We start from the raw sequence: 20,312 nt of genomic DNA on the forward strand, positions 1-20,312 counted from the left end.
CATCATTTCGCAACTAAACTGACCAATCAAACATGCGCTGTGAAACTGCGCAAAGTACTAATGACATGACATGCTTTAACTAACAATGATGGAGGGTATCTAATGATTTTTTCCTTACATGAATTCACATCAATACCTTTTGAAATTCAAATTTCAAATTGACATACACCAATAAACCTATTCACAAAACTGAAAACCTTTATATGAAACTTATGGACAACCTTATATACATGAACTATAGTTCTAAGTGATAACAGCTGGAGAAGCCTATTCCTATCATGATGGAGCTTATTTACAGGATTTCTCGACTTCCCTGTATGGGAAGGGACCCCACGAAAATAGCTGGCAAAAGCGGATATTTGGCACTCGCAGAGGCGATGAAGAAGAAATACAAGTTGGAAAAGAAGCAGACAGGCTACATAATTAATAACATTTGGGACAAAGGGGTGCACGTAGCCACCCAGTTGTTGGCCGGGAAGGTGATAAGAAAATGTAGCAGCAATGAGGTACCAGCGACGATCGTCACATTGGCTGAACAATGCACAGAGGGGGTACAGTTCAACTGGGCATAGTTCCTCTGCAGAGAATTTCTGATGAACTGCAAGGAGGCCCAAGAGCAGTGTAAGACCTTCCACTAAGCATGACTGGTCTTATCCATCTTGTTGATTGCAGGGAAATTGCAGGAGGACAGTCAGTTTCCTCCTCTTGAACACAACTTGCCAGAGGTGGTAAAATACGCGTCGCTCTGGGTGACAAAGGATGCCACGCAAATCCGCAAGACCAAGATCTTCTAGATACTCATGGAGGCAAGCGTCCGGATGTGGATCAAAAAAATGTCGCGCCTATCCCCCACAGTGTATGACAGTCTACAGACCTTTGCAGACTCTAAGACAGATATGCACAATGTGTATGTCAAGGAATTGAAGGATCCAGAGCAGAACTGGACCAAACTCCCTTTCATCGCGATTGATGATGTTGTTTTCGCTATGCTCGACTCATGGCCACTCGAGTGGCACACCCCGGATCTAGCGGCACACGATGAGACAACAATATAAAAACAGAAGGATGCCACCAAGCTGATGGCACAGTAGAAGTGCAATGAGCAATTGGTCGAGGAAGTAAGGGCTTCCCGCGAGGTAGTGAAGGCCACCGCAAAGAAGACCAAGGCCGCTGAAAGAGCAGTAGAAGCACCGGCAACCAGGGCCAACACAACGCAGGAGGAAAGAGGCCCAGACTTGACCATAGGACAGGGGATAGAAGACAGGACGGAAGACATGAACCCAAGCACAACATCTACAAAACTCAAACGGCCACGCAATACAGAACAAACAGGGTCACGGAAGAAGACCAAGGCTTCCAAACTAGATGGTGAACCTATTACATTGATAGAGGGTGACCTATATGACATCGGCGACACAGTTCGCAAGCTCACGAGGTAAGCGCTCCAGAAAGAAATGACAGAGTATCAGAATGTTGTGGGAGCCCTTAAGGCACAACTGCAACAACTTTAGGTGTGACCCCCATAGGAAGGAATGGTAGTCGTCTACGGTGCTGCAGGTACATCGGCAATGGAGCAGTTGTTGCAAGCCAAAATGACTAACACTGTCGCACTATTGGAAGGAGCATTGATAGCGGACAACATGGAGGATAGAGCTGCGGTAGGCTAGATCAAGGGACTTGGCCTAAACTTGGCTGCCCTTTCGCGGGATATATTATACCAGCTACAGGACGGAGCGACAGCAGAACTCCGTGCTAGAGAAGGACGCGCAGTGCAAATGCTCAGTGAACAAAAAATCAACATCAAGCAGCTTAGCCTACAATGCGATGAAGCGTTAGCATAGTATCAACAGCTCGAGCAGATAGTAGAGGAAGCATGTTTCCATGCCCCAGAGCTAGAAATTGCGATAGACCTTCCAATAGGAGTGCGGATTCACAAATTGGCCAATAGATTCTGCAAGGCAAAGGAGGAAGCAATGAGGATCTAGCTGGACCTCAACCTTCAGATTGTTGAACTACAATTAAAGGCGTAGTCATCCACACCCCCAGAGGCTCAGGAACAACGCACGGATGCTATCCAAAAGGTGCTATAGGAAATAGGACAGGTAGTGCAGACCTGTATAATCATGTTGGAAGAATCCTTCGTGGTCCTCACTTCTCTACAGGAGTACCCCACCATACAGCGCTTGGAAATAGAGGCGCGGGAGCTTCAAATGCAATAAGATAATGTGCGCAGGATGGCGCAGACAGTGGTCCTGACCCAGTGGCTCGCGAAACTACAACAGGCGAAGGCATTGAAGGAACAAGTGGATGTCGCACACCAAAAAGAGGAAGTACTTAAAGTGCACGTCCAGCCTTGGATTGATGAAGCCTTCCTCATCATGGCCGACATTGAAGGAAAACTTGCACAGATGAAAGTGATGCATGCTTTAAGACAGGGATTTGACTCTAAAAGTGAGCATTCAATCGAGCAAGTAGAGAAGATCTAGTAGATGGCAGAGCAGTGCATTGTGGACCTTCGTGCAACCCAGACATAGTTGGAAGGGCTTCGTGCCAGGATCACCATACAGTGACTCGAGACGAGTCATGATGATTGTGTTGGGGGCCTATTGGGTAGCGAATCCCCCCCACAAGAGGTTTTGGGGCTTAAGGCCTGAGTTTTGGTCAATGTAATGTAAAGACTCCACGAGGTACAGATGCGGAGCACAAAAGTCTAGGATGAGTCATATGGTTGTCCACTGTAAGAATTGTAAAATAATGTAAAGTTGTGTCGGCCTACCCATGGTCCGCTGACCATGGGATTGTATAAATAGAGTGAGGCTCTAAGTGTAAAGTTAGTTTCTGGCAAGTAAGAAAGTAATAGACAGATGCGAAGGCATGGTTAGAGGATAGAAGTGGAACTGAAGTGTATTGGGTCATAGTAGTAGGAAGAGGCTTTACAGTTGAGTGCACAGAGGCCTAGTAGAGTCTGCATCTAAGTGCGCGGACCCCTGCAGTTGAGTGCATAGGGAAAAGTTGGATCTGTATTGAACTAAACTTGAAAAGGATTATTAATAAAGATAAGTTTGATTCAGCATATTGTGCATCTATTTCATTGTTCTATATTTTGGTGTTATGCATTAATGGTATCTATTTATTTATATGCGCGCACTTGATAAACATTGGTATGAATACTTATTTATGAAAAACCTCTAAGTAATTAGTTAACATAACCTAAGTAAGGAAGACTTGGGTAATTAACACTAGTCACTTTATGGCTAGAGCTGCGTGAAGGATGCAAGGGCTCGCTAGTGCGTGTAGCCTAGTAAGCATGAAGGTTGAATCACTACCAATCACCACATATCAGACATCCCCAGGGTATGGAAACCTGGTTCTAGCACCCTCCCATACTACTTTGAATGAGATCTTAATCCGCGCTCCGCGGACTGTTGCCAAAAGGGCCAGTAGTACTGGGATTTTCTTGGCTAAATCACTTCCGAACTTGGGTCAGGCCCCACTAAGCCAACAACTCTTTCCAAAACTTGGAAGTGAACTTCACATCCCTGTCTAACACAATAGTTTTTGAAACACCATATAGTATAACCACATCTCTGATAAACACTTGTGCCACATCACTCGCTAAGAATGTAGACTTCATTGGAATGAAGTGTGCAACCTTTGCTAACCTATCCACAATGACCATGATGGAATCATGCTGCTTCATTGTTGTCAACAACCTTGTGATGAAGTCCATGGAGATGACCTCCCATTTCCATTCACGAATTGAAATTGGCTGTAGTAGTCCACCTGGATGTTTGCACTATGATTTCACTCACTGACATTCAAAACACCTCGCTACAAATTCTTCTACATCCCTCTTCAAATTCAGCCAATAATAATATCTCTTCACTGTAGTCAATGTATTATGATAACCTAGATGACCTGAATATGGTTTCGCATGAAACTCCATCTAGATCACGTTCTTGAGCTCACTGCTATCTGATACATATATCCTGTCTCAGAACCTGACCAATCCATCTACTATAAGACAATAGTCCATGCCCTATGCACCTGCACCTATACTACCACCTATACTTGTACCACCACATGTACCTATACCTACACCTATACCTATACCTGTACCTGTACCATGACCTATACCTATACTTGTACTATCACCCTGCTACAACCTATGCATAATATCCATATACCTGACATCTTATTGTCTTGCCTACAAGATCCTATCCTGTAAATCTGTTCCATAGGAGCTCCTAGCTACCAAGTGAGGTACATGTACTCGTCTACTGAGAGCATCTTCCACCGTGTTCTCTTTACCTTTGATGTTACTGATCTCGAAATCAAACTCGCTAATCATGGCCAACCATCTAGCCTGCCTGAAATTCAGATTCAGCTGGTCAAACAAATACCTCAACCCAATGTGATCACTCATAAGAAAAAACTGCCTGCCAAGAAGATAGTGCCTCCACATATTCAGTGCATGTATAATCACTACTAACTCAAGATCATGTGTTGTGTAGTTCTGCTCGTTCTCATTTAGTTTTCGGGACTCATAACATACCACATGTCCATCCTGCATAAGGACACTACCAAGCCCTCTCTTTCAAGCATCTGTGTATACCACAAACTCTTTGTCCAGATCTGCAATCAATGGTACTAGTGCATGCATCAACAACTTCTTAAGATGTTCAAAGCTAGCTTCGCACTCCTTTGTCCATTCAAACTTCTTACCTTTCCTTTTCAATTATATAATGGGATAAGCAATTTGTGAGAAGTTCCTGATGAACCTCTTATAATAGCTTGCGAGACCCATGAAAGATCTCACCTCATCCACATTTTTATGAGCTACCCACTGCATGATGACCCTTATCTTCTCTTAGATCTACTGCAATGGCCTCCTAAGAGACCACATTCCCTAAGTAGTGTACCTCAGTTTGAAAGAAGCTACACTTGCTAAGCTTAGCACACAACTGATGCTCTCTCAAGAACCTCAATACCATTGTTAAGTGCTCGATGTTCTCTTCCTCATTTTTAGAATATACCAGTATATAATCAATGAACACAATAAAAAACTTAATGGACGCAATTCACTATTCATCAAACACATGAATGTAGTTGGAGCATTAGTTAATCCAAATGGAACAACAACAAACTCATAATACCTGTAGCTGGTCCTGAACGCAATCTTGTAAATGTCCTCCTCTTTGATGCGTACTTGATGGTATTTGGATCTCAAGTCAATATTCGAGAACATTGTTGCTCCCTTCAGTTGATTGAACAAGTCATCAATCCTCGGCAAAGGATATTTGTTCTTGATGGTCACTTTTTTCAACTGCTTGTAATCAATGCATAATCTGAAGGTACCATGTTTCTTCCTCACAAACAAGACTAGTGTACCCCAAGGTGATACACTTGGCCTAATGTATCCCTTATCCAAAATTTCCTTCAACTATAATTTTAACTCAACCAAATTAGGTGTGCTCATCCTGTAAGTTTCTTTCTATGCTAGAGCTACCCTTGGCACTAAATCAATAGAGAATTCTACCTCCATGTGAAGTGACAACTATGTAATTTCCTCAGGAAATACATCCTAAAACTGCTGCAACATTGGATATATGTTCAACACATCTGCATCCTCAACCTCCTTACCCTTATCGCTAGAAATGTGTACTGCAAATAACTTGCACCCTTTCCTATGGCTATGCTTTTCTTGCATAGATGTCACCATCCTAACTGATGTGGCTTTCTCCTTACCTTGCAAGACTCTTGGTTCTCCGTTGTCATCAACGCATTCAATAGCTTTGTCATAGCAGTCAACCTTGGTTCTATGTAGATACAACCAATCCATGCCCAATAACAAATTGTATGATCCCAACGGTAACACATTCAAATGTGTTGCTGTAGGCATACCATTTAAGTCAAATGCGCAAGCTCTTACCCCATGATGAACTTGCTTCATTGTACCTGTAGCCAATTGCACTAACCATGACTCTACGTGCAACTCCTTATTCAAACCACACTTATCCACCAAGTCAAGACTAACATAGCTATAATGAGATCTAGGGTCAATCAAAATAGAAATAAGTTGATCAAAAAGTTTATCATCCATCTCAATGATAGATTCCTGGTGTTCTTCCTACCTATTGTCCACTGCTGCATAGATATGTGGAATAATCTGACCAATGTCCCCAACAATATGTGCCTCCCATGCACTGTATATCTGAGGTCTTCCACCCTGATGTTGCGAACAATCTCTCCTAAGGTGTTCCTCATCACATGTCCAACACACCAACCAACCAATGCCCTCACCTCTATGTTGTTGTTGCTGCTGCTATTGTGACCCATGTCCTTATCTAGCTACATTAAATCTCTTTTGCGGAGCCACATTTTCTTTCCCATATGCTTGTTGAGGCCTTGTCCTATTAGGCTGCCATTTACCCATACCTTTGTATTTTCCCTTCCATCCATGCTGAGATTCATTCTTTCACTTTGATTGCTCATAGCAATGTTTCCTTTTCCCAATAATGTCCTCAAGTGTTCGAGGCTCATCATAGTCAATTGCAATCTCTAAATTCTAATGGAAAACCACTAACAAATATCTAAACTTTAGGCTTCTCATTGGTAATATACGATATATACCTCAATAGTTCCAGAAACTTGTTCGTGTATTCTTCTTCTATCATTGATCCCATATTTATCTCATAGAATTATTTAGCCTTATTATCATAGTACCTTTCTAACAAGTACTTCTTCCTGAAAATCCTCTTGAATTCTTGCCAACTCAAGTCATCTGTCATGATGTCTCTAACCTGCTTAACATCTTCCCACTAGATGTCAGCTTTACCTTTCAAGTTGAAGATAACTATTCTAGCCTTCATGTTATCTGTGTACTCATTCAAATTAAAGAATTTTTTCATCCCAAGTATTCAAGCCTCTACATCTTTTGGCTTCTTCACATATCCATCAAAAGTAGGTGCTTTTTCTTTCTTGAATATAAGTATCCCCGATCATTCCTCCTGTAAGGATGATAGCGATGATGATCATGATGTCTATCAGAACCAGAACTAGAATAATACTTGTACTCATTGCCCATCCTTTTCGGAGTGTCCAACAACCTTCCAAACCTCAATGTGTCAGATCTATCTGACCTATGTCTACTAGGATATCTATTGCCATATGCTCCATTAGTCCCATCCTCATATGCATGGCTGATCCGAAGCAGTCCTTTTTTTGTAGTTCTGACAAACTCTAAAGAAGTATAGCATTCACCTTTGCCTGCTTCTCTTGTGCCAGTATGATCTGATCATTATCTACCTTACAACTCCTTATCTCTTCCTTCAAGATTCTCAATGTATCGGCCAAATCAAAAGTATGCCCCACAAGATGCTACTCATCCAGTGCATAGGGAGATTCTATGTAGTCTACCACCTTGCTAGCCATTTGATCTTTCTCTTCCTGTAATGCATAATATGTTAGATAAACCAAATCACAATAAACCAGCATACCTTAGTATATCTTGGGGAGGATACCTTGTCTGCAAGATCACCAAATCAGCGTAATACATGTATAACATAATCATAACAATGTATAGACATTCACAAGTAATTGTATCAACACATAATCATCACTCTAGTTAGGATCCAGTCCTCAATGCAAGGCCATATCAACAATGCATGCTATGACCTCATGCATGACAACAACCATTACTCCATTATACACATTGCTACATGCAACTGAAAATATGCATAAGCAATGCCTAGCCAACTACAAATATGCATAAACACATGTAGTTGAACATAATCGATCAATTCTTTCAATCAATCTACAAGACTGATACATGTAATCAAAATATTAAAAATGTAACCTAACATACAAGGATGCAAGTAGGTGACATAAAATCAACATGTAAGCAACAAATAAGCATATACAGTCAGTCACATACTCATGTCAAATACTCTTCACAAAATCAACATCAAATTCTCCATAATAACAATACTATAACCCTAATCCAACATCAAGAAATTGCAACAAGTATATAAGTGTAAGAGACACACATGCAATTGACATGCATGCATTACTAACACATTGAACCCATCCAGTCTGAGAGTTGAACCATTCTCTAATACCACTTTATAACACCCTCCTCCCACATCCACCCAAGCAACCATGTCAACGGGGTAAACATGAGATGAGAGGCTACTATGATCATATTTGAACTCCTAGGTGACCTTAAGGAAGTGGAATCGATGGAACATCACACACAACCATCCAACGTAACCAACATAACCCTTAAGAGACAAGTCAGCCACTCAGACAACCTGTCACTGGGTCCCACTATTGTTCTGGACCTCTTAGGCCATAGTTTCTCCCATGCTATGGGAAATGGAGCGACTAGATACCTAAAGTCACTATTATAGGCCTACCTGCCAGTGACTATGGACTAAAGTTTCCAGTTAGGTTCCAACGACTATGGGATTTAAGCCACATTTTCAGGCTAAGAGGCCAGGCCACTGCCCAGAATGGAATGAAAGTTCAAAATCAAGTAAAGTACATGGAAACAATGATGCAAAAGTAAATATTTGATCAAGACCTTAAACAAACCCCTACTAGCCATGACAAGCATTTCATCAAACATATTGTCAACATGTAACCTACAGGTGTAAACAACATAATTAAGTGCAAATATATCATACTTATCTAAGAATCGCCATGAACCATTGTTTCCTCATCTCATTTGATGCCTTATCACTTATTAGGTCATAGATACCATACCCATTCAAATACAAGTAAAAGCATGCTGAGAGCCATAAATAGTTATCGTCACAAAATATACATCTAACTAGCATAATAGGAACAAAATTACAATGAACATATTAGAAATCAAAACCCATATATCCATATATATATATATATATATATATATATATATATATTAGTACATTTACACATGAAAATCAATGGAATGAATTTCTCATTAATCAATGTAATGAACCAACCGGTGATGGGACTACTACGTTCCACCCGACCATAGATTGGCTGAGCCAAGTCTATCTTCAGCCAATCACCCCCATGCCATATTCCAAGCATGAATGTGGGACTCATAAAACACATCAAAATCACCAGTAAATGTGGATGCCACAGGAGTTATTCGCCTCACCATGAGGAATTTGAGTGCCTCATGGTCTCTAAAGCTTTACTGTGCATCTGCAATCCGATCAAGGGATCACTAGGCCCTACACCGAGACATAATCTCCAGGCTTTACCATGCATTCCATCCTGGAAGCACTAGTCCCAACATAGAGAAAATACACCTCTTGGCTTTACCGTATATCCCGCCATTCATCGGTAAGGATTCCTAGGCCCACCGAGGCACACAAATTGGCTTTACTGCAACCCACAATCCGGTTTAGGGGTTACTAGGCCAATGGATTCATGCATCCTCAGTCCGGTGCAAGGACCACTATACCATGTGTTTATCAATTTGGAGATCCACCCTACTCATCTTCGAATCCAATCAGGCCATCCCACATAAACCGAATGAGAGAACCCATCTTGTGAAGGCTATCAGGAAATGGCAAGGCTAGGCTGAAAATACTGTCACACCTGGCAAAACCCATGCCATGGTAGAAAAGAAAGACATGAAATCCCATGCATGCCAAATCTAGCAAGTAAAATACACATGAAAGTCGATACCTGCAATGAAGCCTATTGTAGATGCTTGATCTCGCCTTTCCCTGCTTGATATTTGCTTCCTCTTGCCTTCTTTGCCTTTCTTGCTCCAATTCCAAAGTGATCCATGGAAACTCTAAGTGTCCAAGAGTACGAGAGAGAGAGAGAATAATGAAATTGCTCCAAACCTAAGCTAACAAAATGTTACCAGCTGATCCTCAGAGGCCTTTTTATGGATGGGGTCTCTATTTTCTTCATTTTCCATTCTTTTCCTTCATTTTCCTCCTCACATGCAACCTGTGACCTTTCAACTCTATTTTCTCCTAATTTCCATTATTTTCATAAATAATTGTGCCAAAAATTCCATTTTTCCTTTCTAAAGCCTTAACCATTTCCTTTGCCAATTTCCTTAGCCATAAACAACCAAATGAACACCCCCTAGGATGTCTTGCCCAACATTCAGTTTGGAATAAGTGTCCCATTCATCCATGGTTATTGTTTTTAAATTTTATTACATGAAATTTTCACCAGGGCTGTTACATGTGCCATTAGTTTTGTCCTCCTATCCATGGTTGATCCGCAGTGGCCCATATTTCCACAATTCTAACAAACTTTGAAGATATATTGTATTAACCTCTTCTTGTTTCTCTTGTGTGTGCATGATATTGTCATTATCTGCCTTAAAACTCCTTATTTCTTCCTTCAATATTCTCAATGTGTCTTCCTAATCAGAAGAATGCCCACCACATTTCTCATCTGATTCATATGGACAGTCTTTGTAGTCTACCAAATTTCTAGTCATTTTGATCTTTTTCCTACAAGGCATAATATGTCATCTAAATCAAATCATAATAAACCAACGTACCTTAGTATAATTTTGGGAGGATATCTCATCTACAAGATCATCCAAATAAACGTGATACATGTATAAACATAATCGTAATAGCATATAAACATATAACAACTAAGTGCACGAACACATAACATCATTCTAGCTAGAGTCCAGTCATCACTGCATGACTATATCACTACACATACTATGACCTCATGCATGATTACATCAACCATACCAATGTACATGGACAAGACATAATAATAAACATAGACGATACACCAGCATACACACAGACAACACACAAGCATAAACATGGATAACACACATGCATAAACACATATAATCAAGCATAAAAAGACAATACTTATAACAAAAGGTAGCAACATGAAAGAAAGCATACAAGAACGATACATGTAAGAAACATATAAAACCATGTAACCAATCATACACTCATGAATACACCCTTCCCATCAACAACATCCTCTTTCAGATGTCGACATTACTACAACCATAATTGACATCATGCACGTGCAGCAAGCACATAGACCACAAGGATGAAAACACGTGTGAAAATGACTTGAATGCATGACCAACACACTGCCCATCCAGTCCAAGGGGTGAAGCATGCTCTGATACCACTCTGTAAAACCCTCCTCCCACATCTACCCAAGTAACCAACGAACTGGGGTAAACATGTGACGAGAGGCTACTATGATGGGATTCAACCTCCTATGTGACCTTAAGGAAGTGGAATCGATGGAAACACAACATACAAACCTTCTACATTAGCTACAGGACTCCCGAGAGCCATCCTAAACATTCTAGAAACCAGCCCTTGGGTCCCATTGAGCTTTTAGACCAATTAACTCCCATACTCTCCCATGCTATCGGCATGCTAGTGTCCAGAGGGCTCTGGACGCTCCTACAACATGGCATGCTAGCATCCAGATTATTTTTCTTAGTGTTGTGCCAACGTTCCCGGGATTCGAGCCACCTTTTCAGGCCCAGAGCCTAGGTCACTTCCCATAATTAAATGACACCTTAAAGCAGAATGATAACAAGGTAAGGATGATACAAATGCAATTACTCGAACAAGGGCTTGACTGGACCCCTACTAGCCATGACAGGGATTTCCTCAAACATATCATAAATATGTAATCTACAAGAATAAACAACAATTCTAAACATAGGGGTCTCGTACTTATCTAAGAATCACTAAGAATAATTGTTCCCTTACATCATTAGTTGCACTACCATCTATTAGGCCATAGATACATTGTTTATTCATTTACAAATAAAAACATGGGGAGAGCCATATATCATCACTGCCAAAATACATGCTCATAACCAACAAAATAAATACCATGAATACATAAGCCATATAATCCACATATAAAATAGTACATTTACACATCAAAAGAAAAGGGAATGAATTTCCCTTTAATGAATGTAGAAACCAACTACGGATGGGACTTGTTGTAGCTTTTTCTGTCACCTGTCACACAAGTTCTTCAGGAGATATAGAAGCATCCTAGAGACAACCATTGGGTTGATTGTAGACCAGTGCCTAGGACATCTTAAGAGAGGAGTTATTTTGAATATTATGAAAGGGATTTCTGCTGCTCTCCAATGGTCACTTAGTATGAAAACGATCATAAAGGGGGCTTGGTTCAACAGTCTTTCATTAAGGTAGACTCAAGCAAATACATGGATCTAAATACACGGGGGGTAGATCTAGTTAATCTCAAAGAGAAATGACTAATTTTGGTGGTTGACACACAACAATAGGCAACCTTAATATTAGCGTTGTAGTAACATGAAGAGGAGGAATGAAAAAATGGAATTCGATGAAGAGGGATGGATACAACATAGAATCCTGAGAATCAAGCTCTAACAGAAGTATGCAAGAATGAGGAGATGAATTGGCAAAAATTGTGGAGCACAATTTAAGATCTCATACTCTATACCTCATGGACACACTTGTCACTAATCAACATAAGTAAATCTATGATCATAAACATACTATAAGCTATCAAATAACTCATGTAAATCTTTAATTAACACAAGGACTATTACTCCTTAACAATATAAATATAACCATAAGAGAGTGAAACCTGCAGCGTCTTTACATAATTTTAGGAGAAGAAAAACATACATGAATTGAAAGACAAAGAGGGAAACATATTGCTTATTTCTCTGATAGGAAACAACAAAATAGTTTCATTAATCCTCCAAGATCATTCCAAATCACCTGTCCATATACATTCAACACTTATCGCTCAAATCTCTCATGAACATGAAAGTAGAACTAATGTGGAACCACGAAATTCGATCCTCTTGCTTACAGAATTCGGGAAACTTTCTTAATTTTTTCTTCCCTCTTTTTATAAGGAGAGGGGAAGCTTTAAAAATAGTTACAAAAATATCTTTAGTCTGAGCTCTAGCTATTTGGTAGACTAGATGTCTTGGCATGTTAAGGCTCTGTCACCGAAATCATTGCTACAGAATGATCCCTTTTTTTTAAATAAAGCATAACATAATAACAAAACAACAGGATATAAAACATGGGAAAAATTGAATGATGACTCTAGCTAAATATCTCCATGACATGTTCTGTGATGGCCTCTAATCAAGCCATGTATCTGCCACAATGTGCCTCTTTTTTTTACTTGGTTGGCCCCCCTGTTGCTTTGCGTTTGAACTGAATGAATTTCCCATTTTCTTGAGCTAGGAACGATCAATGGCGATGGCCTCTATGCTTCTTCGTGAATTGAAGCTACCAACTCATCCATCTCTCTAAACTTCCTATATAACACTCTCAGAGCCTGATATACCCAATAAAGTTGCCATAATTCTATAATAGAGATCCTCATTATTGACACTTTATTCTTAAAAACCATTACAAAATAGACAAGTTCTGGGATCCTTTGGCCCCTTTTGTTTTAGCCTCTTTCTGTATTTCTCTTCATATGACTAGGGGCTACGCCCAGATGTTTAGCCTTAAGGCACTTAGGCCTTTTGTTCCTGTCCTGGGGGCCTTTTCCCTTTAAAAATATCTTAGAGCCCCTTTCCTTTGAGTTTCTCTAGTGACCATGCACTAGCCCAACATATCGAAGCTCCCTTATCAGCGGTTTCCAATCAGAGTTTTACTTTGGGAGTTGCGACATGCCCATTTCTCCAATCGCCAATAGCCTTCTGGGTTTAACCCCAGCCCTACGACTTTGATTATTTGACTCTTCTTTTAACTGTGTGTCAACCCTGTATTGGGGCCCCTTTATTGATGTTTTTTAAGCGTGCACTATTGTAATACATCAAATTCCATCAACCTTCGATATGCGATTGTCGATGTGACATCATCACTTCCATGTGGAACTTCCTGAGTGGTGAAACAAGTCATACGGATATGCCCTCATAGGCCCCCTAAAAATGCCAAAACAAAGTGCCACATTGTTATAGACATTTTTGTGCCTTGCATCACTGAGCATGAAATGTCAATAATTAAGGGATCCAAAGTCCCTAAACATGTTGTTCCTACCCCTAGAGGAACAAGGCCAGCAAACCACAGCAGTTCACAAAAGTTTTCCACCTGAAAACACTCAAAAACAAGGCAATTCTGGATCATGTCAACTGCTCCACTGAGCATCTGCGCTGAATGTCAACTGCTCCACTGTCTACCTGCGCTGAATGTCAACTGCAAAGAAGGATACCTGCGCTGAGCGTAACTGGACAAGTGGCAGACTCATTTCTCAAGGTGTCAATGCCCAGGAAGCTTCCAAAATGACACTTGGATCAGGGAATTCGACTGATGATGAGTAAGAGGTTCCAAATCTCCAAGTGGAAGCAAGAACCTCCAAGTGGACTCAAGAACTGAAGTGGGAGAGGACACTAGTCAGCTTCATACCAGCCTCAAGCTGACTCATCCTCTCTCCAAAACTCCTATATATAGATCTCTCTCATGAGGTCAAAGGAGGCTGGAATATTGTGAATGCAAAGAATTGTTGTTGGTTTGTGGTTGGATCATTGGGTGTTTATGCTTTGAAAGGGGCTGAAGAAGGAATTCCATTCTGCTGGGAAGGAGATGCTGGGTTGGAACCCTTTGGGTTGTATCTCTTCCTGAACCTTGTTTATCAGTCAATAAAGCTTCTTGGTTCTTTCCTATATGCTGGTGTTTATTGTATGATTTGCATTAGTGTATTTGATTTACTTCTAATCCTGAATAATTTATGAATATGTATATTTGCCTTTGTATTGTGTCCTTCTCTTGTCGCAAGTAGCTGTTCTCTTGTCACAGGTAGTTGTTCTCTTGTGATCTCGTGGGAATCAAATAGCTGCTCTCTTGAGCAAAGCGAGGAGGAAAGTAGCTGTGAACACATAAAGGGGAGAGGATCTAGATCGAGGGACAACCGGAAGATAACGGTAAGTCTACCAATCTCCTCTCTTTCATATTTCATAAAGGAAGAAACCGAAGTAGCTGTATTCGTTTGTTGCTAAGGTACTGTCACACCTTAGGTGGATCGGATCATCCTGCATAGGCATTTTTCCCCACAACAAATTGGCGACTCCGCTGGGGAGATTTGTTTTAGTCATTTTGTTTGTGTTTACATCATTGTTTACTTCATAGACTCAACAACAACAATCGAACTGCTTTGCAAAGTAGAATGTTGCTGCTTTGATCCTTCACTGGGTTTTTGTCTATGATCTCAACAATGGACTCACAAATGACTTGATGATCCTTTGTGATAGTCTTTAGTACCCTCTCAAAGCATCCCTCTGTTTATACCTTGCTTTTGTTTCTGATTTGGCCTGAAACAGTTGATTTTTGAGCATTTTGTGACCCGGAAACCAAGAGAAACGAGAGTTTCTCCTTTCAGCGCAGACACTGTGAAGGCAGTCTACATTTCAACGCAGGTCCCGTGAAGGCTACCTGCGCTAAATGTCAAACTGACAGTGTTACACCTGCGCTGAACCAGTGTGGCCTTGTGCAGCTGGGGTTCCTTGCTGTCTTTTGCCCTGTTTTGATCTCTGTTTTTGCAGCCTTTAACCAGCATAGGTACCACCTCTGTTACCCCTTTTCTTTGCTTGAATTCTGCCTCATTTTTGTACAAAAAGACTGTAAGTGTTTTTATGTGTTTGTGGCATCATTTACAGTTTTCCTTTGCATGAGCGAAATAGTCATCCTGTAGCCTTGATTCAGATCTGATTGAGTGATTGATTGTGATCTTAGGAGAGAGTTCATTGGTTGTTTGCAGTTTGATTGTCATTTGCTTTTGCTTATTGGTTTGAGTTTGTCACTTTTGAATGTCAAAACGAGTATTCATTTCGAAAATCGCGAAGTGATTGTAATCTCTTCTACCCTTGTTGATTTTTGAAAAAGAAAACTTGTTTGTTTCAGTCATTTAAAAGCAAATTCGAAGTTGTACAAAAAGCTTTCTTTGTAGGCATTTATACTAAGAAAGTGAAAACAAACACCTGCATTGTGCATTTGCATTTTGATAAGTTTGCATGTTGGATTTAGGAAGAGTGCATTAGAGTGTGCGATTGCTCTTTGAGAAAAGATAGTCGCTCTCTTTTCCCTTAGTAGCTAGGATTTTCAAAGTTGAAAGATTATAAAGCTTGCTTATCATCTTAGACTGCATTTAGGAATTTGTACCATACATCTCGTGGTGATCCTGAAAGACAAACTTTAAAAAGATCAACTTAAAATATATTGAATGAACCTAACAACGCTTTGCAACATAACGCTCAACATAGAGGTCTAGGTAGAGATGTGTTCCGGCGTCATTAAACGTACTGACTGTCGATCTCTAAGAAGGTGGGTGATTCCTCCTGAGGGACGATAACACTAATACGGACTTGTGCTCCCACGTACCATCGCGTATATATTGGGAGACCCCTATAGGCATATATCCTTTATCCTTAGGAAGCCGTATCGGCCGCCCTACTGATCGCAATGCAGTGAACACAGCATTCACGAAGATCGACCACCCGTACCGTAAAAAGTATTCTGTGGTTTTGCGAAAAGTTTGGCACACCCTCTGCCTAGATCTCCAGAGCAGTTTCTTTTGGCCTTTTTCAGACTCTATAACAGAAAAAGTCCAACTGAGCATTTGTCACTTCAGGCTCGTTATAACATCGAAGGAGACTAGAGTCATCTTTAGCTTTTTCTCGACTCTTTAAAACTGAAAAAACAAGTTGTGTCTAAAGCATCGTTAACAATTTATTTTAAACGGAACAATCACCCTTATTCCCGCGTTGATCTTTAGGTTGAAAAGATGGAGCACACCAAACAAGGAGTTCCCCTTGATGGAAATCCTAGTCCTTTCTCCTCTTGGGGAGATGTTGGTGCGCCCCACATGGCCACATTGTCGCTTCCAGGACTGACAATTGGCCTACCAGTTTGGCTCTTTTCAACCAATGTCGTTCAGAATGCCACCATTCCTGAACAGTCGAGTCAATAGTTAGATCAGACAAGAGTTTCCCACCAGCCTTCCACTTCATCTTCCTCTCCTCCTTCCTCTTCGCTTGAAGGAACTGGTCATTCAAAGAACCGGGTTCCTAAGGAGAAGAAGGAGAAGAAGAAGAAATAAAAGAAGCAGAAGGAGCCTAAGGTGACTGGGGGCAAACAAGCGTCATCTAACAAAAATCCACACACATCACTCGTAAGGCCTAATTCGCCATGCGTCATATGCAGGGGAGACCACTTCCATAGAGATTGTCCATGTATCCCTCGGATACTAAGAGATTGGTCCCCCCGTTTGCACAATTCGGTAGCATCGACCTCTGATAGCCATGTCGATTGTTCACTGTCAACTAGTGGGAGTGAAGCTCCAGGACAGAGCGGGAAAGCTAAATTTCCCTGCAGACTGTGTGAAGGCGATCACGCCATCCACCGTTGTCCCTTCTTAGACGAGGCGAAAAGAGTTCTGGAAGATCGCCCGATATTACGAGCAAATCTTCCTCCTGGATGTCAAAAACTCTTGCCAAGTCCCTCGCTAGTTGAGAATCCGGTTGACCCGCCCAGGTGGTCAGCCGAAGCACCTGTCATTGAAGATGAACCGTCTGAATCCATACCTGACGAAAGTCTAAAGGTTGAAACGGCAGTTGACCCGGTTTTTCCTTCAGAGGCTCTATCTTCGAATGACACCATCACAGAGGAGAATAAGGACGACATCGTCCAAATTCTCTTCATCAGCACTAACTCTGATGATCAAGGGGGCAATGCCACCATTCCTTTATCGCAGGAAGGAAGTTCATCAGAGCGCTATCCGACCGTTTACTCGGTCCCACCACCAAGCAACCTGGTTGTGTCCTTTGACTAGAACCAACTAGGCAGACCCCGCTTGCCAGCTAGTATACCATTCAGAATTATTGTCCAAATATATAGAATGGTAATGGCCGGTACAGTTATTGATGCAGGGGCATCTGTGAGTATCCTTTCCTCTATTGCTTGGAAAGCGCTTGGTTCGCCTGCGCTTTTGCCTGAGATGAGAAATCTATCGGGCTTTGATAAGGGAACCAGTCGCCCTTTAGGGATCCTCCCCAATGTGCCAATAACATTGAAAGGGAAGACCGTTCAAATGAACGTGATGGTCATTCAAGGACCCTTGGATTATAACCTACTCCTTGGACGAGACTATATATATTGCATGGGAGCAATAGTCTCCTCACTCTTTAGAGTAATGTGTTTTCCACATGAAGGAAGAATGGTCAAGCTCGTGGACCAACTTTCATTTCCCGGATCACACATCGCAAATATTCGTATACCATCCCTAAATGGTCTATTCACGCAAGAAGTGTCTCAACCCACAATCCGTCCTCCTGATGAGCGTGAGTAATCCGGGAATATATGACTGGAACCCAGGGGGAACTTTGGGTATAAGGTAGGTTTCCGCGAGAGAATATGACTAGTCCGTACCCCATCCGTCTAGGAAAGAGGGTTGTTCTAGAATAAGATTCTTTTGTCAAAGTTATGTGAGAGGACGGGACCCGTCGCTCACCTTTGTCTATTTCGGTAGACATTGCTGAGGAAGTGTTTTGTTTGGATCCCGAACGAAACTATCTTTGGGTAGCCTGAAAGAGGTAGGCCTTTCCCGGTAGAACAAATGTTTTATCTGCAAATTGAGGGGTAACCTTGAAATCATACTTTATACCTGGGGGCATGCAAACCTTTTGGAGTGCTTGCAAGGGGCGACTATTTATTTTTTAAATTTTTAGGTCCTTCCCTTTAAACCTGTAGGTCTAACCCTTTAAACTCGTAGGATTAGTCATTTCCAAGCTTGCATAACGAAAGGATGAGGAGCAAAGCGTAGTGAGATGAAGCTCCATAAAAAATAGCAATATCACATGAGACAATCTTATCATATGACTGGTATATCGAGCAGTTTTACCGCGGAATTTATGCTCGTTAAAAAATAGAAAAGCAAGATTTGAGCAGTTTTAGCAGCATAGTTCATGCTCGTTAAAAAATAAACATAAGCTTGAGCAGTTTTAGCGGCGCATTCAAGCTCGTTAAAAAATAAACCCATTCCGGTAAATAACCATTGAAGTATGTAACCTGATCAACCATAAAAGCCTTGGTCGTGTTTGTGTACCGTCACCTCCACCGTTCATTTGGCCGATCGTTTACCTCCATATGATTGTTTACCCATTTTGAGGAATAGCTGCGAAGAGTGATTTCACCTAGCCATCCTTGTGACACTGCCGTGATTGGAAAATTCCAACCTGTACCTGGAATCAGCTGCTATCCCTGTTCATCACTCGTTCCTCAAAAGATGACTCTTCTTTAAGCTCTTTTCAACTGACTCGTAAAATATGAAAAGATAGCCGAGTTTTGGCCTTCCAGCTCGTTAAACGACCGGAAGAGCTATCCCTCCTCTAGATTTTAATCTTTTTGGACCTGAGGGATTATTGCACAAAAAGATCGAGCGCTTGTTTTGTTCGGCTCGTTAAAAATACTGAAAACTCATCCCTTCTGTATTGTTTTATACTTTTTCGGACTTAAGGGATTAGATGACGAAAAAGGAATTTTGGAGTTAACTTTATGTACCTTTTCAGACTCTCTAAAAATGAAAAGGGTCAAGTTTTCCTTGTCGTTAGACTCGTTAAAATCACTAAATAGCGACAAACTTGTCTTTAGACGAGAACGAGTTTCACTATCGCTAGGCTCGTTAAAACATAGCGATGGGCTTGCCCGAAGGGCAGGTTATAGAACAAGCATATGTTATCCTCCTCAAGCTTGACAAAAATAAAGAGGTACTGGTCAGCAATGACTGGGGAAAAATTGGGAAAAAAATCAAGAAGTCTTTGATGGTCGCAGGTCTCTCTTGAACATGACACTTTTCCTCCGTACCACATCGGGTTGGGTTGTTTCATTCACCGGTCACATCACCATGGTCTTGCCACACCATCCATACTCGGGGTAATGCTACCAATCCATCGCATCAGTGTCGCCATATGTTCAAGAGAAGTCCTTCAGAAAGAGTCAACCAAGTCCCATCCACTGCCATACATTATCCTTCATCCATTCATGACTGCCACCCTGAATCATATGTCACAGATTGTTTTCACCTCCACTAAAATCATTAGCTCCATTCCGTGTCACTAATGTGGGATTCATTAAGGCCCTCCTTTGACGGATCGCTTCTTGTCGACATCAGCTCATTATCCAAGAAGTTGATCTAGGAACAACCCCCTCAGTACTTTGAAGCTTGCATGCCTCAATGGCAAGTTTCTCACTTCCGGCGATAGGTATACATCAATGACCTTCGACCAGAAGATTTTGCGTGGTGTTCGACGCCAAGTCCTTTATTCACAC

At 41.2% G+C, this 20,312-nt stretch overlaps 1 pseudogene; it reads left to right on the forward strand.

The window, feature by feature from the left end:
• The first annotated feature begins 281 nt into the window (after window positions 1-281).
• LOC149171444 (putative polygalacturonase At1g80170) overlaps window positions 282-20,312 on the forward strand; it is a 73,100-nt pseudogene continuing 53,069 nt past the window's right edge.

Source organism: Pinus tabuliformis, chromosome 4_2 (assembly GCF_031772625.1).
Source record: "Pinus tabuliformis cultivar Carrire ecotype Pingquan chromosome 4_2, CPIR1, whole genome shotgun sequence".
In the NCBI taxonomy this organism is placed as follows: Eukaryota; Viridiplantae; Streptophyta; class Pinopsida; order Pinales; family Pinaceae; genus Pinus; species Pinus tabuliformis.